A 17819-nucleotide genomic window follows, 5' to 3' on the forward strand; every position below is an offset into this window, starting at 1 on the left:
AGAAGACATATTAGATCATCTGGTCCATATCTCTGCCAGTGTTGTACTGAAGTGAATAATAACTGGAAAACCTGCTCTGGATTTTTCATGCTGTGACATCACTCTCAAACAGTATCATTCTCTCACAGAAGCAGCTTTAAAAATGATAACCAAGTGTGACACGCTTTAAGAGCAAATAAAATTTAGTGAAACCCAAGACATTTATGCTACAACTGCACTGTCAAGAATGCACATCTCTTGAACAACCAAAACCTTTGCTATGTACATTTATTCATCTATGATTTCTTTTTAACTCAAATGTGAATTTCACAAACAGCACAAGACGCGAGAGTGAAAGACCTTGTGAGAAGCGTCACTGTATCCAGTCAATGGAGTTGTCTTTAAGAAAAATGCCCTAAAGATGCTGCTGCTAATTTACTCTTTTATATATGTTGACAAGCATGTGCAAACCAAATAATTTCAATTTGAAACATCTAGATAATACTTCTATCAAAGAATGATCACAAGCATCAATCCCAGTTACTTAAAATATTTATATGTCATATTAGAATGTAGTTGAAAATGACACTAAATTGGGAGTAGCTGTTGACTCCCTCAAGGGTAGAGAGGCCTTGCAGACAGACCTTACCAAATTAGAGGACTGGACATTCACAAACCATATGAAGTTTAACTACAGCATGTGCTGGACTCTGCACCTGGGATGGGGCAACCCTGGCTATTGATACAGACTAGAAGATGAGAGGCTGGAGAGACTGAGGCAATGAAATAAAATAATTCAATGTGACTTCCTTAAACCAGAACAAAGATTGAACTTTCCTTCAGTCTGATGCACCATATGCAAAACAAACATTTTTTAGAAAAGACTTAATTTGAACTAACAACACACACTTATGGAAAGGTCCAAGTGCAAGAAGAATTTATTGTTTTAACATTATTTTATTGGTGGAGAGGTAATATTTCTCCACAATTTTGATTTGATAAGATTAACTGATGTTAACTTAATAATAAAGTTTAGTGCCCGCTATGTTCCCTCCAACTCCTTGTGCACCCCCAGCCTGCTTGGTTGCAAAACCAAGAAGCCTTGACACTGTGCAAGCACTGTTCAGCAGCAGACAAAACATCAGTATGCTATCAACACTGTTTTGGTCACAAATTCAAAGTACAGCACGATATGGGCTACTAGAAAGTAAACTGACTCCATTGCAGACAGACCAAGTACAAGTTTATACACTTAAAGAATTAGTCAGTCTGTGTTTCTTACCTGCCTTTTGAAATGAAGGTATAGAAAACTCCTTGGGGACGGGGGGAGGGTGGGGAATGAGAAATCAGTCAGTTGAAACTCAGCAGACAAACAGTGACAGTATACGCTCTTCCAGTGCCCTGATTAAATTTAAATCTGTCAAAGTCCAGTTAAAATTTAAGATCTAAACAAGAAGCTGTATTCATAGCAGCTTATTTATTAAAACAGACAGTAAGAATAAAGTACTTCTCCAAGTCCTTCAGCAAGGCTGAGCACTCATTTTTGAATTTATTTTAAATTCATTTATGTACACTGAGCAATTTAAATATGCAAAGGAAAACATATTTTACATCATTATTTATCATTCCATAAAATAGAACAGTAGCTATAAAATGATCTACTTTTCTATGGATCATTTTCATTCCACTTCAAATGTGCAATCCAATTTTTTTTTACACTTCAAATTGGAAGGTTAAAACTGCACTTCTTGCATGCATCACAATAAAGAGACAATGGATTCAGGACAATGGGTTCTGCAGCTTCCTAAAGTAGAAACTAGAAAAACTGAAAATGAGAATTCAATAAAAAATACTATACCAATAGAAATACAGAGCTTCCATGAAACTTCCATGAAGATGATCGTGCTAAATAAGCGCATCTATGTTCAACCCAAATTTTCTTCGGCCACCTAACAGAAAATGGCAGTCTAAGCATAATAGTTTTCATACTTTCAAAAAAAAAAAAAATATATATATATATATATGTATATGTTTACATGCTCGTTTTTCTTATGTTACTCATTCAGACTTCCCTTTTTATTTTTTAAACTGCCACTGGTAGGCACACAAAAATGATAATTTATTTGCCTCTAAAGCTACATGGTGAAGTAGGATTCTTTTTATATATAACATTACATATATATTTTTTTAATCTCTTTATCAGTTACAATGCAGTCAAGCAGAACATCAAGTTTGATTGGGAATTGGTGCATTTTGCTCCTGTGATTTTTATTTATTTATTTATTTAGCTGCTGGCCACTTCCAGAAATATGTTTTAATCTGGCAACTTCCGTTTTTTAGGAATATTCTATGGCCACAAGGCACTAATTGAGGTTATTGGCCTGGATCTGGAAAGTGCATTTCAAATTCTGTTACATATTGGAAAGTAAATGAGAGCTCAGGTTCTGAATAGCGGTGTCCACCATTTGCTTTCATTCCATGTCAGGATTAAAAGGCAAAAGGGAAGATTATTCCTCCATTTCTCAATAGAATAAGCTCAGCCTAGACAACACGGTGTTTCCTGAGCATACAGTTATTTCATATGTAAAAAAAAAAAAAAAAAAAAAAAGCATTTTCACAGACATCAAGCCAAAACCAATCAGCAAAGTATGTGTAAGATTGGATATAGTATTTATCATACAACCACAGTTTCTGAGACTGAAGATACACATGAGAACTCATTTTCAGTTAATGCTTAAAAACCTAAATCAGGATGAACTAAACAGGAATCCATTGACTCACACCCATAGCAAAGGTCTGGAATCATCAATCCCACCTTTCAGGACAAAGCCAATTATGATTTCATGATGTCTGCATTCTGCATTTGGATGCCCTTGAGAAAGAACAGGCACAAAACAAGCAGAGTGGAAGAAGTATTACGCATCTGTTTTCTACTCACCTTAGCTTTACTAACCAGTAAAGACACTGGGTCAAGATAAGAGAAAGAATAAAGGTAGTTTTACCTTCTCTTCCTTCCAAAGAGCATAGTAAAAAAACCTGACATTACCTACTTGTTTCCTTAGATACAAAGAATTTACTTCTTATCCTTAGTATTAAGGACATGGAAGAAGGACATAAAGACATGGAAGCTAGAAGGGCCATGGAAACCTTAGTGTTTAAACATAAAAGTTTAGGGACAAAACTGATGGAACATGGTGAAAGAAAGGATTTGTTATCACAAAAGTTTGCTGATGCATACACAAGATAGCTGTTGTCCCTTCAATAACAATTCACTTATTAATTAATAAAGAGCTCTTAACAAAACTGATTCAGTAGCACATAGCACTCAGGAGCTTCTTCATGAACTAAAATAGAGGTTGTGTCAAATCATAGATCTATGTATCTACTTTGAAGTACAAGGTAGAAGAATCACATTGGTACGGTTCTTTTTTTTTTTTTTTTATTCCAATGGCTGTTAGGTAGGGGCAAGACTAAAATCAAACCTGTACCTTGCTACCTTGCTTTCTTCCAAATTTTAACTAAAATACATACCACAGACTTCAAGGCAGAGGGTTATTTAACAGCAAAAGTGAGATACTGCTGACATCACTTCAGCAAAGTTAAATGATGCTACATGACAAGAAGATCCATAAAGTGAAATAGCCTTTTTCTTTTTCTGAAGAAATGCATTTCTGAAATATAACAATTAATTCTGTGCCACTCTCACAGAGAAGGTAAGGACTGCTCTAGACAGCAGGAAATTGCTCACTGCTCAATCACAACACTTTGATTACCAGTCTGGTTCAACACAGCTACAATTTTGTCTCTTTTAGCCTCCTTAATTTGTTTTCATGGTTTTTGTCTTCATTTGATCATTACTGTTATTTTTTCACTGAGATATTTACTTCTCTAATTTCTTCATGTCAATCTCTAGAAAGCTACAGCATTTGAAAGAATGTAGCCACCTCCTCTGGGCAGCAACTTAGAAGGGCTTAATAATCTTGCGTCTGTTAACCATGATGAGTATAGCTTCACAACCTACCATTTACACTACGCCTCCAGTATTTTTGGACATCAGTTGAATACTCAACAAGAATGACGCATTTCTATTGTATCATCAACTTTATCGGTACTAGATTTCATCCAATAGTTCACTAAAGTACATTAAGAGCAGTAACAATTCCACTTGACACCATTTTACTACACAGGGCTATAGGGACTGGAAAACAGAAATGCTGGGGAAACACAAAACGTTTTACAGCAGCAATCTAATCAGCAGTTTTTCTCTCTATCACCATAGTAAACTTCAAATATATCTCCTTTCTGAGTAATTGGCAATCTTGTATCCTTTCAAATCAGGAGACCAAAAATAAAAAAAAAAAATATCAAGACTCTAGTTCATCTAGTACGATGACTAAAACATTTTAGATATTGCTGTAAATGAAATATGTTGTTCCATATTGATGCTTATTGAATGTATTAAGTTCTGGGTGAACAACATGTAAATAACTTTCTCCCCCTTTGAGATCCAATTTAGGCACAATATTAAAATGACAGAAAAATAAAGATGTATTCTCTTAGGAACATCTGATCTAGTTTGTCATAATTAGGGTTTAGGAATTATTTTCACTTCAAAACTGTTTTGTTCTTGCTGAGGAGGAAAGAGCAGTTTAAAAGCATTTCTACTCTTACAAATGCTGGAATTACTTTAATTGCATGTATTTCTAGTAAGTTTTTTCTTAGATACATTTAAAGTTTAAAGACATTGAAATCTTACATAATTTTGTGACAAAGGGATATTGCATCTTTATCTCTTCTGGATATTTGTATGTTGAGATGAACACACCAAGCTAAAGGGCATTGTGAAGATAAGTTTCCATGACATTTGCTATAACTCTTCTATATTACCATCTGGCTATTTTATATGTAGCATTCAGAGAGAAATATATATATAAAAAAAGATGATGTAAAGCTGAAATTATTTCCTTGATAACACTTGTTTTAAACACCATGCCACTAAATAGCTAAAAAGTCTCAAAAGTGAATGCATAAAGCATATAAAAGCTACAAGCCTACTTACATAAATTCTTAAGATTAAAGTAATAACTTCTAGAAAAAGGTGGGAGAAAACATACTGTAATAAATCTATTTGTAATGGTGTTTGGGTTCCAGCAACTGCTTTCATTGTTCTCAAGTGGCTTACATATAAAACAATACATTTGATGTATGATTTCAATTCCTTATGGAAAACTGTTCTATCTAGCAGCAGCGTGTCAAACAAAACAAAAACAAAAACAACAACAAAAAAGCAGCTCAGCACTAGGAAGAAATAAAATTCTTTAAAACAAAGTAAGGACTTTTTTTTTTTTTTTTTTAAGTCCATTTCAGACATACACAAGGTCTGGTTTACCACATAGAATGGGATGCTGTGACGCAGGCTTGGGAAGCTGGGAAAAAGGGCAGGAGTGGAGAGGTAACTGGGAAGGTGTATCACACATCTCTAAAACACCACTCATGGAAGCTGAATAATGAGAACATGCATTTTTATAAAAAGTCACAAGGGTGGCATTACCTGGCAAGGAGTATTAGTTTCCTGATAAGTTAGACTACTCCAATACAAAGGACTGCTTCAAAGCAGTCTGAAAGAATATAGAAATTAAACAAATGTGCTATTTTCATAGTTTAGTAGCTATACCCTTAGTAATTAGGAAAGATTTTCACAAGGCTGTCAGACCTTTTTCTTTCTTAAAATGATTGCTGATGATCTGTCATACTTAACAGAAACAATTCATTTACCATTACCCAAAGACACCATTATGGTTATTCGCTCACGTTACAGCACCACCTACACGCTTTACCCAAGGTCAGGCACCACCAGTGCTGCACTCCACACAATCACAGAATAGCACGCAGGCCCTGGCTTGAACAGCATACAGTCTGACTTGACAAGACAGAAAAGAAAAAAAGAGAGAGAGAGCGCATAAAACACAGATAGAAGTACCTTCTTCGATGTCTTCAATGTCACATAGCAGTCTGATAGCAAAGAAAGAAAAATTGTTTCTCCCACATCAAAATTCTTTTGCCCCCACTGACTGGAAATTTATGTCTCTTTTAAACTGCCTTTGTAATATATAACCTTATCTCAAAGCACTATTGTGTGAAATTCTTTGTTCATACTGATTAATGCATATTAGTTCTATGATCTTCATCAGTTTCCCTTTTAAACACGACATTAATGTGCTTACGCACTGCATCACAGACAGAAAAGAGCTTACACTGTCCACACCAAACCGGTCAAATGCTGCGTATCTGTATTAGTCCAGTGCTATACTGAAGCTAATAAATCCTGATGAGCAGTTGGATTCACCAACTGAGGCTCAGCAGTGACTACATTTATTAGCTTTTCCTCAACTTGAAACACAAGAAAAACAAGCTTACATCCACTCAGAACTTGGACAAAAGTAAGTTGCTGACTCACCACTTACTAGTCTCATGGATTTATAAGTAGAGTAAGCAATTTCTAAATTATTTTTACTAATAGGGTTGCAGCAATCTTATAATGCTACTTGTAATCATCAAAATGCCATGCCTGACCAAAATTTTTTCATTTGCTTTCTTCAGTTCTACTATATCATATACTCGAGGTAGAGACACTTGGCTGTCACTCTTATGTGAGGTCCCAGTATCTATCTTGGAGTAAAACCTCTTCCTTGTTTGTTCCTACGTTTACAAATTCCATATTTTTGGTCTATTTTGGTAACAAGGAAGTATAAACATACATATGCTGCTATCAGGAAAGAGACAGCTTCTCTTTACGTAGGATACAAATGGTCACATTTTTCTAGCAGCTCTACTGAGACAACTAAATAGCGTTTTAAGAAATATGTGAATAGTTGTGTGGAAACTAAACAATCAGCAGCCATTACACATTCTTAATTTTCATTGAAGTCCATGCATGACTGCAGGTTTGGACTGGTAAATAATTTAATTCTTTGCCACTTGGTAATCTGATCCACTGTTAGATGTATTACATGGCAGAAGGATGAGAACTGTGTTGGAGCAACTCAGAGTAAAAAACAGAAAAATATAGATCTGCTTGTTTGAAAGCTTTGCTCACATTTGCACTGTGTAAAGCAATGCTATGACTGAGAAAATGATGTCCTGTGCCAGAAGTGTTCCTTGTTAAGCCATCTAATTCTTCAGATACAGAACTACAGACCAACAGCTTATATAATGAACTTGTCTTAAGTTATCTCATAACCCCATTCTATACAGACATGGTAAAATGCAGTGTCAGAAAAACAAATACATAAAATGAACGTTTTTCAGAAATCTCGAAAAAAAACAGAGGTGTCAGAGCATTATCTCTAATTACCTCTAAAAATAGTAAGATAGCAGACAAGGAGCACCTGACAATAGGTTACATAAACAGAGTTTAGCAGTGTAGCAGCACTGGACTTTATATACCACTGGAGTGTATGGTATTTACTAAAATTTCCAATAATCTTAAACATTCTGTCATGAAATTTTCAACTCAGGACTGCGTGTTTAACCCTTCACTATTACCATGTAGGTTCAGAGTAACACAGATGTTTATAATCCCATGCTACAATATGTTTTGTAGACAACTTCAGTACAGCTTTCCAAGCAAATACAGAGCATCATCCCTAAAAGCCTTATTTCAAAAACAGGAGACAATGAAGAAGTAGTATAGTATCTTAGGGTGGAGTAACAATCACATTACATTTCATTATTTTATTAAACTAGAAAATAACATTTTCAGAGCTCACAACAGATTTTTACGTTTCAGTTTGGGACACTTGAAAGACAATAAATACCGGGGTGTTTTGGAAATTAGCCTTGTTCACACTTTCAGGTTGGCATTCAAACAAGACCCCTTCTTCCCCTAAATAAATAGCTATTCCTTAAGAGTTCAACTAGAATATGACATATTTAACCTAAGGTTTGTCTGCAGGTTCTTAACAAGAACAAGAGTGTGATTGAAAGTGCTTCAGGAGCCTCAAAGAAATAAAAGTAATATTTTTCCTCCTCAAAAAAAAATATTCAAAAATATTATTCTAGGTCCAATTCCAATTTGAGGTCAAGGTTCAAATTTGATTTCTATGTTACTGTAAGAATCACCTAGATTAAGTATATTTTAAAATAATATCTGGATGCAAAAGTAAAAGTATCTGATTTCTGTAATGGTTCAAAATGAAAGCTTTTAAGAAGACCCCACTGTATAAATTATCAATCTCTGTCAGTGGTAGTTAACAGTACGCCTTGAGTGTGCTGATTAAAACAAAAGGTCAGAGCAAACATCAGTGCTCCAGAGACTCTTGTAGATAGTAGCGTAATTAAAATGTAATTCTAGACTGCTCCATGCTTTCTATGTCAGCATCTTTCCAGCAAGGAATGGCCAGATAGCCTGGAAAATCCAAGCACCAACAGCAGAAAGTGGCAGGAGATGTCTGATGAGGGAGCAAATAGATAGCCATCAGTGTTATCAACTCATGCTACACACTGGAACCCAAACAGCCTTTTTTTTCTGCCTTTCTTTTTTTTTTTTTTTTTCTTCCTTCCAGTGTGCATGCTGTCCTGTCTTTTGTTCTGGCAGAGATAAGATGTATAAATTATGAGTGGTTGACAAAGTATACTCCAGTGCCTGAGGCAGCTCATCAATCATTTTCCACATGTCGACAGGTAATTGATGCGAGCCCTGCAGGCGCATCTCCATCAGGTAAAAGGAGGAAGGAATTAAATCTGCTGTCATGGATTGAGCAGATGATCTGTATTTAACATTCTTTTTAATTTAGAAGTTGTTTATTTTAAACTGTATTTGGCTGCTGTGGCTCCTTCCCATTCTTTTTCCCTTTTTTGCTTTCTCCCCAAGATCTCATGTAGAAATTGGTGTGTATTCACTGTCTGTGTTCAGTGTGCCACAAACACAAAAAAAAAAACTCCCTTCAGCAGGATAAGAGGGTGCTCCTGCATTGGACAGCAACAGACCACCCAAAGACTACTGGGAAGCAGCTGAGGAACTTACTTTATACTTCACTGAAGCTTAACCTCTAAGACACTGCTTGTCAGTCATTAACTGTCAAGCAAGTTAGGTTCTGACCGATCTAGATGAGCAAGAGCATATAAGATATACTGATTTTTTTTGCTTTGGTTATTATCTTCATTCCATTTAATTACATGTCTCTTAATCTGTTTATACTTCTTGGCTTTGAACAGAGAATTTTAAAATTCAAAACTTGGCACAGAGGTGGAGAGGGAGAAGTATGTGACTGAACAGGGTCTGATTGGGATGGAGTTAATTTTCTTCATAGTAGCACACGTGGTGCTGTGATTCAGATTTGTGACAGAAACAATGCTGCTAACACACTAATGTTTTAACTATTGCTGAACTGTGTTTGCCCTGCATCAAGGCATTCCCTGTGTTTGGGAGCATCATACTAGTAAGCCAAGGACTTAAAAGGGCCTTTGAGTAGGAAATACTGAGTAATAATGCATAGAGGAATCTCCTCTGTATCAATGCTGATGAACTGTTTATGCATTATTTGCTTAGCTTTGTACTAAATATTTCCAGCTCAAACTGGGAAGATATGCATCACTCTACCCTGCCAGTGAACAGACTGGGTATGCACAAGAGGTTGGGAGGGGACACAATCACGCAAATGACCCAAATTATCAGAAGGGATTTTTACATGCCATATAACATCACGATCAGCAATAAAACAGAAAGTAAAATGGTTTAAGTAGGTTAGCTGTCTTTTACTCAGAAACTGGCTGGGATTGTTTTTGCATCACCAGTTTTGTTTTCTTCCTTTCTTCCACTTTTTCACTTATTAAACTACTTCTGTCTTGACTCATGAGTTTCTTTGTGCTTATTCTGTCCCACTCTGGGTGGGAGGCGAGTGAGTGAGCAGCTGCGTGGTGCTTAGCTGCCTGCCAGGGTTAACCCTCAACAGAGGTCAATGACTGAAAGTTTAGAGACAGCCTTGGCTAATCAAATCTTGTGAAGTTCTTTCATTTGCAGATTTTGTCGTAAGACCTCTTTCTCTCTTCTCTATCAACACAAGGCTGAGTGACTACAACAAATCGTATGCAGTGCCATAGTCCAACTATTTGGACATTTGAGCCACTTCAGAATGCAATTAATTGCAATTAATTACCCTATTGCAATTAATCACCCAACATCAGTTCTTTGTAATCTATGCTAGCTACTTTTTACTATGGAAATCCACTGGAAGACATAAACGTGTTAAGTCCTGCATGATGTGGGATCCCACAGCTTCAGAAACTATCCTTTATGTAATTAAGCATTCTACACAGACTGGAGCTGAGCCTTTCCACCACAAGAATTGAAATAGCATTTCTCTGATAAGACGTTGAGCCACCAGAATTGAGACACAGTGCTAATGAAGCACAGCACCCCAACACCCATTGTTCCATTTTGGGTGAAGCTGAAAGTTAACCACTGAAGGAAGTTGTGTTGATGATGTTCTCTATGACTTATATCTTCCCAGCTTGGGCTGAAAATATTCAGTGCAAAGCAAAGCAAACAGTACCTGATGGATTCATCAACATTGACACAGAAGAGCTTCCTCTATGAATTACTCAATATTTCCAACTCATAGGCCCTCTAAATCTTTAGTTTACTAGCACTGTGCTCCCCAAGACAATATGGATGGACTTTGAAGCCTTCACTTGAAAAAGCCTTCACTTCATTTGTCAATGAAAACAGAAAGACAAAAGGCCTAGTCAAAAAGTACAATAGTTTCCAATTAGCAAAACCCATCTTAGTAAGGCCCAAAGACAAGTGGCTATCAAACAACCACGACCATGGTGATTTCCAGAATCTATCAGAATTTAAAATTCCTCTGGCATAATTTTAGGCTAATCTGAGCAGCAAGAAGAAAGTAGAAGACAGTTCCATGAGTTACTGTTACTTCCTTTCTGAAATGCTGCAAGAAAATGAAGTTTAGGCCATAGGGAGGAAAAAAAAAAAAAAAAAAAAAAAAAAAGTAAAGAACATGGGAAAGTATGATACAAGACATTAAAAAGAAAAAACAGAAACAACTACACCTTGCAACTTCTAATGGTACTGTCTTAAAGAGGCAAACAGTATAAAAAAATAGAGTTTAGGTTAAGTGTAGTGGGGACAAAGAAATGCACACATATTGTCATTCCACATGTTAAGGAAAAAATATTTCATCTCTTTAAAAATAATTCCACTAAGAATTGGACTTTTTCATGTGTCTTGGTCTAAATGACTACCACAAATAAATATTCAGAGATCACCAGAAATATAATTAAGTCTACTGTTGCTACTTGCCTAAAAGGCTTTAAATATATCAAAGAAATATGTTTCTGTATGTTGTCAATATTATTTTTTTGGTTCTTTTCTTGTCAAAGCAATAAAAATGCAGATAAAATGTACTAGAATTTTTAAGCAGAAACATTCTTAGAAGAATGGTATTTTTAAATGGTAAGAGCTTTCTTGCAGTTTCCATGAGAGGACTAAGATAGCAAAAATCACTGGCAAAGATCACTAGCACAGACCTCCAAAAGAAGACCCATTTTGCTTCATGCACATTTATAACACATTTTTGACAAATGTGACAAATATATTCGTTTCTCTAGAACATAATGTGACTTCAAATAATTTTGGTATTTATAGCTCTGAATTCAATGAAACATTTGGAGAACTTTAAATAGCATTTCATCTATATAGCCAATTGCAACAGTATAGATCTGCTCATCTATATAGCCAATTGCAACAGTATAGATCTGCTATAGTGAATTATCTCGTTTCAGTGATCAGTCAATTGTGATGTATCTTACTTCTACCAAAAGCCACAACTGCATTCAGGTATCTAATGGAAATGGTAACAACTTCATGCATCCCTGTATTTTCAAAAGAAAAGATATGCTTCTTATATTAAAGAAGAAGGTACTTATATTAAAGAAGAATATTGTATTTTAGCCTCACCATCATATATATATATGATATATACTCTGAATGACAGAAACTTGAGATTAAAATCTGGAAAATAACCAAGTCTTTCCAAAAAAAAAAAAAAAAAGGGGGGGGGGGGGGAGGGACATTTCCCTACAGTCTAAGAAAAAAAGTTAATGAATAATTTCACTCCAGGTCAAAATAATCAGACTTTGATCAAAGTAGAAAAATATTCTTTCTAAAACTTTCCTGATCAAATTCTAATGCATTCTTAATAATATACCTCACTTTATAGTGTACTATTGGTTGATATACATTTCTAATTATTTATTCGAGTTACAAGAGCATGCTTTTTGAACCAAATTATCTTTTTAAAAAACTCTTTTGACACTGAAACTAATAGATAATAATAACACCCCTGATCTATCTTCAAACCTTGCCAAGTTCAGTTAACTTCATAAGTAGTAGTAAACTTTAGTAAAAATTACACACAGTGATTTTGCTTTAAGAGAAAGATAAAATATAAAGGAACTCATTACTTGACAGACCTTTTATAGTAAAGCACAGGGACCCCCTTCCCCCCCCACCCCCCCCCCCCCCCCAAAAAAAAAAATATATATAAAAAAAAAAAAAAAAAAACACAGAAGTGGAACAATCTTGTTTCTGAGATACTGCTGCAATACATGTATATCACCCACATTATCCATTGCATCCAACAAGACTAAACTTCTTGCTCAGATAACAGTATAGGGCTTGATTGCATGGCACACACATATGAACTCTTGTCAAAGTTAATATCAATATTTGTCAGTACAACAGAAGCCAATCAGAAAGTTATCAAGGATGAAGACTAAGAACTTTTGTTTAGCCTGAAGAGAGCTCTAATTAAAGTTCTCTAGCCCTAAGTGCTTTACATTGTTTGCCAGACTCAGACTGGCTGCTGACAACTTGAATCTCCTCTTTAGTCCTGAAAAGAGCTTTTTCTGCATTCATTTTGATGTGGAGGCTTTAATCTAGCTGCCACTTCCAACACATTTTATCATCCCTGAAAAAGGCTTTTTGTTTATTCCAACTGGCAACTCCTTTTCTGACAGCAAGGCTTCAAGTTGGCAAATGTCAAAGGTTCCACATACAACTCTACTTTTTTGATTTCTAACTTGACTGGTAGTAGACAGATAAGTTGAGCCAGTATCATAGATAAGTTTTTACTAGTGGTTTGATTGTTTTTGCCAGTTTGTTGGCTCTCAGACCAGCAATTCCTCACATTCAAATTAAGGGTACCCTTGATCTCTAGCTAAAAACACCCTAAATATACAGTCTCAAGATGTAAGTATTTGAAACTGAACACCAAAGGATTTATAACATACATGAGGAGTTATACACACAGCACTCTGCTATAAAGCAGTCTCAGGATCCATCTATAAATCAAATAAATCCAATGAACCTATAGCTTTCTGCCCTTTTACCAAGATTCTTCCTCATCCAATCCCTGAACACAATTTTGCTGCAACCGGCTGGCCAATTCTATAGAATGCCTATAGATCACACTTGCACAAACTACTTCAATATCTGATTTCATTGCACTGTACTTAATTATTCATTTCTGAGAGGTTGTCATTCCAATACACCAAGTTCTGTGTGGCTGGTATCCTACTTCTTTGAAGTTCAACTGAGTATGTCAGATTCTTCCAGGGAGATCACCCTTGGTTCCTAGCAACGTAAATGAATCGATGGTTCTATGTAATACCAGGTACCTCTCACTGACTACCAACTTCAAGATTGAGTAGGCACTACTTGTTTCCTAATGGTATAACCCAGCTTTTGATAGGACTTCAAACATCTAAAGGACACAGCTCTAGCGTCTTACCTAGAGACAGTTCTACCTGCAAACTTGTTCCTGAGCTGGTGAGATCCCCTATCTTATTACAAGGCAGTACTATATGCAGTGAACCAGAGAATCAAACTTTCCTCTAATATCAATCATTACAGTTCGTAAACTATGATTCCACACCATTAATTACTTTCTAGATTTATTGAGCATTTGACTACTTAGCATACTTTGCAGACAACTGTTTGGGGCATCATCACCCTTGTTGGCAATTCTCGAACTGCATGGGATTACTAATTAAATTAAGCTTTGCTGTCTGCAAAGAAATAAAGGAATATTTTATTCTAACTGTGTTGCTGAAGCAACGTAATCACTTGATAAAACAAGTTGGTGAAAATGTGTAGAGTATATACACTCTCAGTCAAAGGCAATACATGCAACCATCACGCAGAATAAATTTATGACCTAATAATGTAATTGACCAAATCCCTTAAAAACCTTAAGAACAGACCATGAAATATCTCAAGTGCAGCACCCAAGAGAAGTACTGTCTTCATTACCATACACCTAGATAGAAATCAAAGATGCCACTGATTTACTCATCATGTAAATGACTTAAAGTTACTACAATGTTAGTACAAACATGAAGGTCAATATCACCAGCAACTATGCATTCATGTCCATGAACTTGTACAGCTTATGACAGTCAAAGCTGACCCCCCAGTAACCTTACCAATGCAACTCAAACCTGATTTCCAGACAGTTGTGGGGGAGTCTTAGCAGTATAAAAGAACGATTCAGATTCCATTACTATTCAAGCTTCCATTTTTATGCCAAAATGTAAGATGCTTCTTAGGTACTGTACTAGAGTTATTAGCATTCAAACAAAATTAAAGATAAAAAGCACTAGGAGTTGTCCAGAAGATAAACACAGCTGCAAATTTTTCCGTTTGGTGTGAGGAAAACTATAGAAAACATTCATAATTTTAAGTAATGAGACATCAGAAAAAAATATATATATTTTAAACATTTTCATACAGATATGTATATCATTTGTAAACTCTTATTTAAATCAGTTACTCCTGTGAATTACTCAAAAAAAACTAATTATTCTAAATAATAAAATTCAGCACAAATTGGAGAAAGCGTATTTATGTCTCGCCTTCATACCACAAGCATATGAATATACATGAAAGTTGAAGCAAGTTTTAAGAAAAAGTCACAAGTCAAGCGAATGCTAGAAAACAAGACAACTTAATGAAGAAAGAACACATTTTTCATGCCAACATGCTGGGACAAAGTATTTTTTTTCCTGAATGGGATCCAAAATTTTAGCATGTTGTTTGGCACTGTAGAGCATTAGATAGATATCCCATGTAAAGTACAGGATTCTGTATTTTTCCACAGATGTTTCATTCAGAGGAAATAGACTGCCACTGCTTCAACAATCCTTAAAGCACATTTGTTGTATAAGTGTTCATGTAATCATCCCAAAGAAAAAGCCAGTATGACTCCAATTTTATTTTATGGTGTGAATAAATTATTTTATGAATAATTGTCTCTATTGCTTTTGTGATGCTCTTGGGCCTAGTAAGGTTTTAAGATTACATGAAAATATTTCCAAAAATATGATGAAAAGCACTACTTTAAATTATTCTACAGGTAGGCAACAACTGGAAAATATATCCATCTGCTAAATGATTACTTGTTGGGGGGAATGTTTGTATAAAAGATCCAAGGAAACTTCTCTCTACTTTTAAAAATGCCCTTGTTTCATGAATAAAGCTATCAAGCTATTTCAGTTTCATGAATGTAAGTGAAAAATCACATTCTGTAGGTGTGGACATACTCAGAGTCACTATTTTCAATAAAGATTGTAAAATGCCTTCAATTAATAAGTAAAAGGTTGCACAGACCTTACGGCTGCAGAGAAGCTCACAATATACTTTATCCAATCCCAAAATCCGGTGAGCTGTTGAACCTAATTATGTAACTTAAAAAAAAAAAAAAAAAAAAAAACACCTCTAAAAAAAATCAAACTCTCTAAAAAAAAAAAAATCTTTCAGCATGGGCTGGAGAAAGAGTCCAAAATCAAAGCCTACCGTTTCTCCCAGCATGCTGATATATCTAGTGTGTATATGAGTGCACTTTTCTTATTCCTCTTGCATGTTTTTTCTTCTTACATTATTGTTTTAGATAGAAAAATAAATGTCTTTGAAGTTATAGTCAGTCTTTCAGAAAGTTTAGATAATGTGAATTTTTTAATGGGGGAAAAAGACCATGACATAACTGAACACAGATCACCTAACCAAGAGAATCTCTCAGGTTTATCGTGCTTGTTTGTATAAAGAAGTCTCTTAAAAAATTAAGCACAACCTTCTTCTCCCTCCAGCACTGCAACTTCCATCACCCTATGAAACAGTAGAGAACACAATTCTTTTCAAACTATTTCCAAACCTGTATCATTTTTTATTTTGACACTAATGGAATCCTGCATCTTTGGAGGACTAGACCTCTTTAAGCATCCCACTAGAAGTGGGCATCAAGCTTAATATGCCAAATTACCCTTACTGTTTAAAAACAGACAGCTTTAAAATTCGTATCTCGTTTCCTTAATAACTTACAACCAGGTCAGAAGCACACTGTGAAAAAGGTCCAAAAATCCCACTGAACACTTCACCAACTTTAATGGATCAAGAAGCAATCCTCTTGGAAAGTCAGATTCTCTGCTCTTTCTCCTCAGCTGCATCCCTACAGAGTGCTGGGCACTGTACACAGACAGATCACAACTGCCTGCCTTTAGCTCTTCATTTAGAGCTGCTTGTTGCACTGCCTTCAGATCTATGCTTTCTGCACAAGGTCTTTATTTTTATTTACCTATTTTTGTTAAGAGTACATCACAGAATTATTATTGATATGGAAAACCTCCTGTTGCATTTTGGGGTCATCCCATTAACACCAGACGGTGCTAGAGGCAGGTGAGAATGGGGGAACCAAATAGCTAATCTACTGGTGTGAACTGAATAAGCTCTAAAGAGCTGTTCCATGTGTACGTATAACTTATAACATCACAGTCCTCCTTCAATTAATTTCTGTGCAGTTTAATTAAATTCATATTCTGATTAATAATAATCACAAATCCAGAAACAGAAACTGCAAGTGTTCCCTGGTTGCTTCTGCCACTTGGGGCAAAAGAAAATAACAGGTTTTCATATAATGACAGATGGCAGGAAAGGGGTCACAAGTAAAAATGGAGAAGCTACTTGCCAGGCAGATTCTATGAAGGAAAGCTGTGCTGAAAGACTCCACATTGCAGGAACAAGTACCACACCATACAGGATCTGAGCTGACTCCACAGTACCTAGCTACATACAGCCCAAGAACAGTGTTTCAAAGGGGATGTTCACAGAATCTATTCTTTTGGGTAAAATCTATGTTTTTACTTTGGCTGTTACAAGTAACAGCTGTGTGTTTAGAAACTCAAAATGAAATTAATGTTTGCTTGCACACATGTAATGAATACAGCTTTAGTCCTTCAGTAATTATTTCTGAGTGTTGTCCCGAGTCATAGATATGCTTACTGAACAGAACATCTAAGGAGCACTTTAATGAATTTTACAAAGATGCATGAAATTTCACATCTTTGGTCTCCTGAAAAAGCATCACCTCAAGAGTGTTAATTTTTTACTTTATTATAATCTCAATTTATTTCATTTGGCAAGAAACACATAAACCATGTAACTACCCTTACTCTGAATTAAAGGATATTTCATCTATTGACTATCCCAATATGGTAGTTTTCATATTCACAACACTGCAGTTCTGCATCATGTTGCCATTAATTACTGTTAAAAGCAATACAGATATTGCGTGTAACAATCACACGATAAGCCAGAATGTGATATATTTTATCTAATTCAAGCTTCTAAAAGACTTTTTTTCCAGTTAAATGATCACTCATAAAAAGAAAAAAAATTACTATCGCTTCCAGACTATCACAGTGCATTATCATAAGATGCTACACCTCTCAATCAATATTTACCTTTTGAGACAACTAACTCTTGACAA

The sequence above is a fragment of the Aythya fuligula genome, chromosome 7 (genome assembly GCF_009819795.1).
Source record: "Aythya fuligula isolate bAytFul2 chromosome 7, bAytFul2.pri, whole genome shotgun sequence".
NCBI classification, from domain to species: Eukaryota; Metazoa; Chordata; class Aves; order Anseriformes; family Anatidae; genus Aythya; species Aythya fuligula.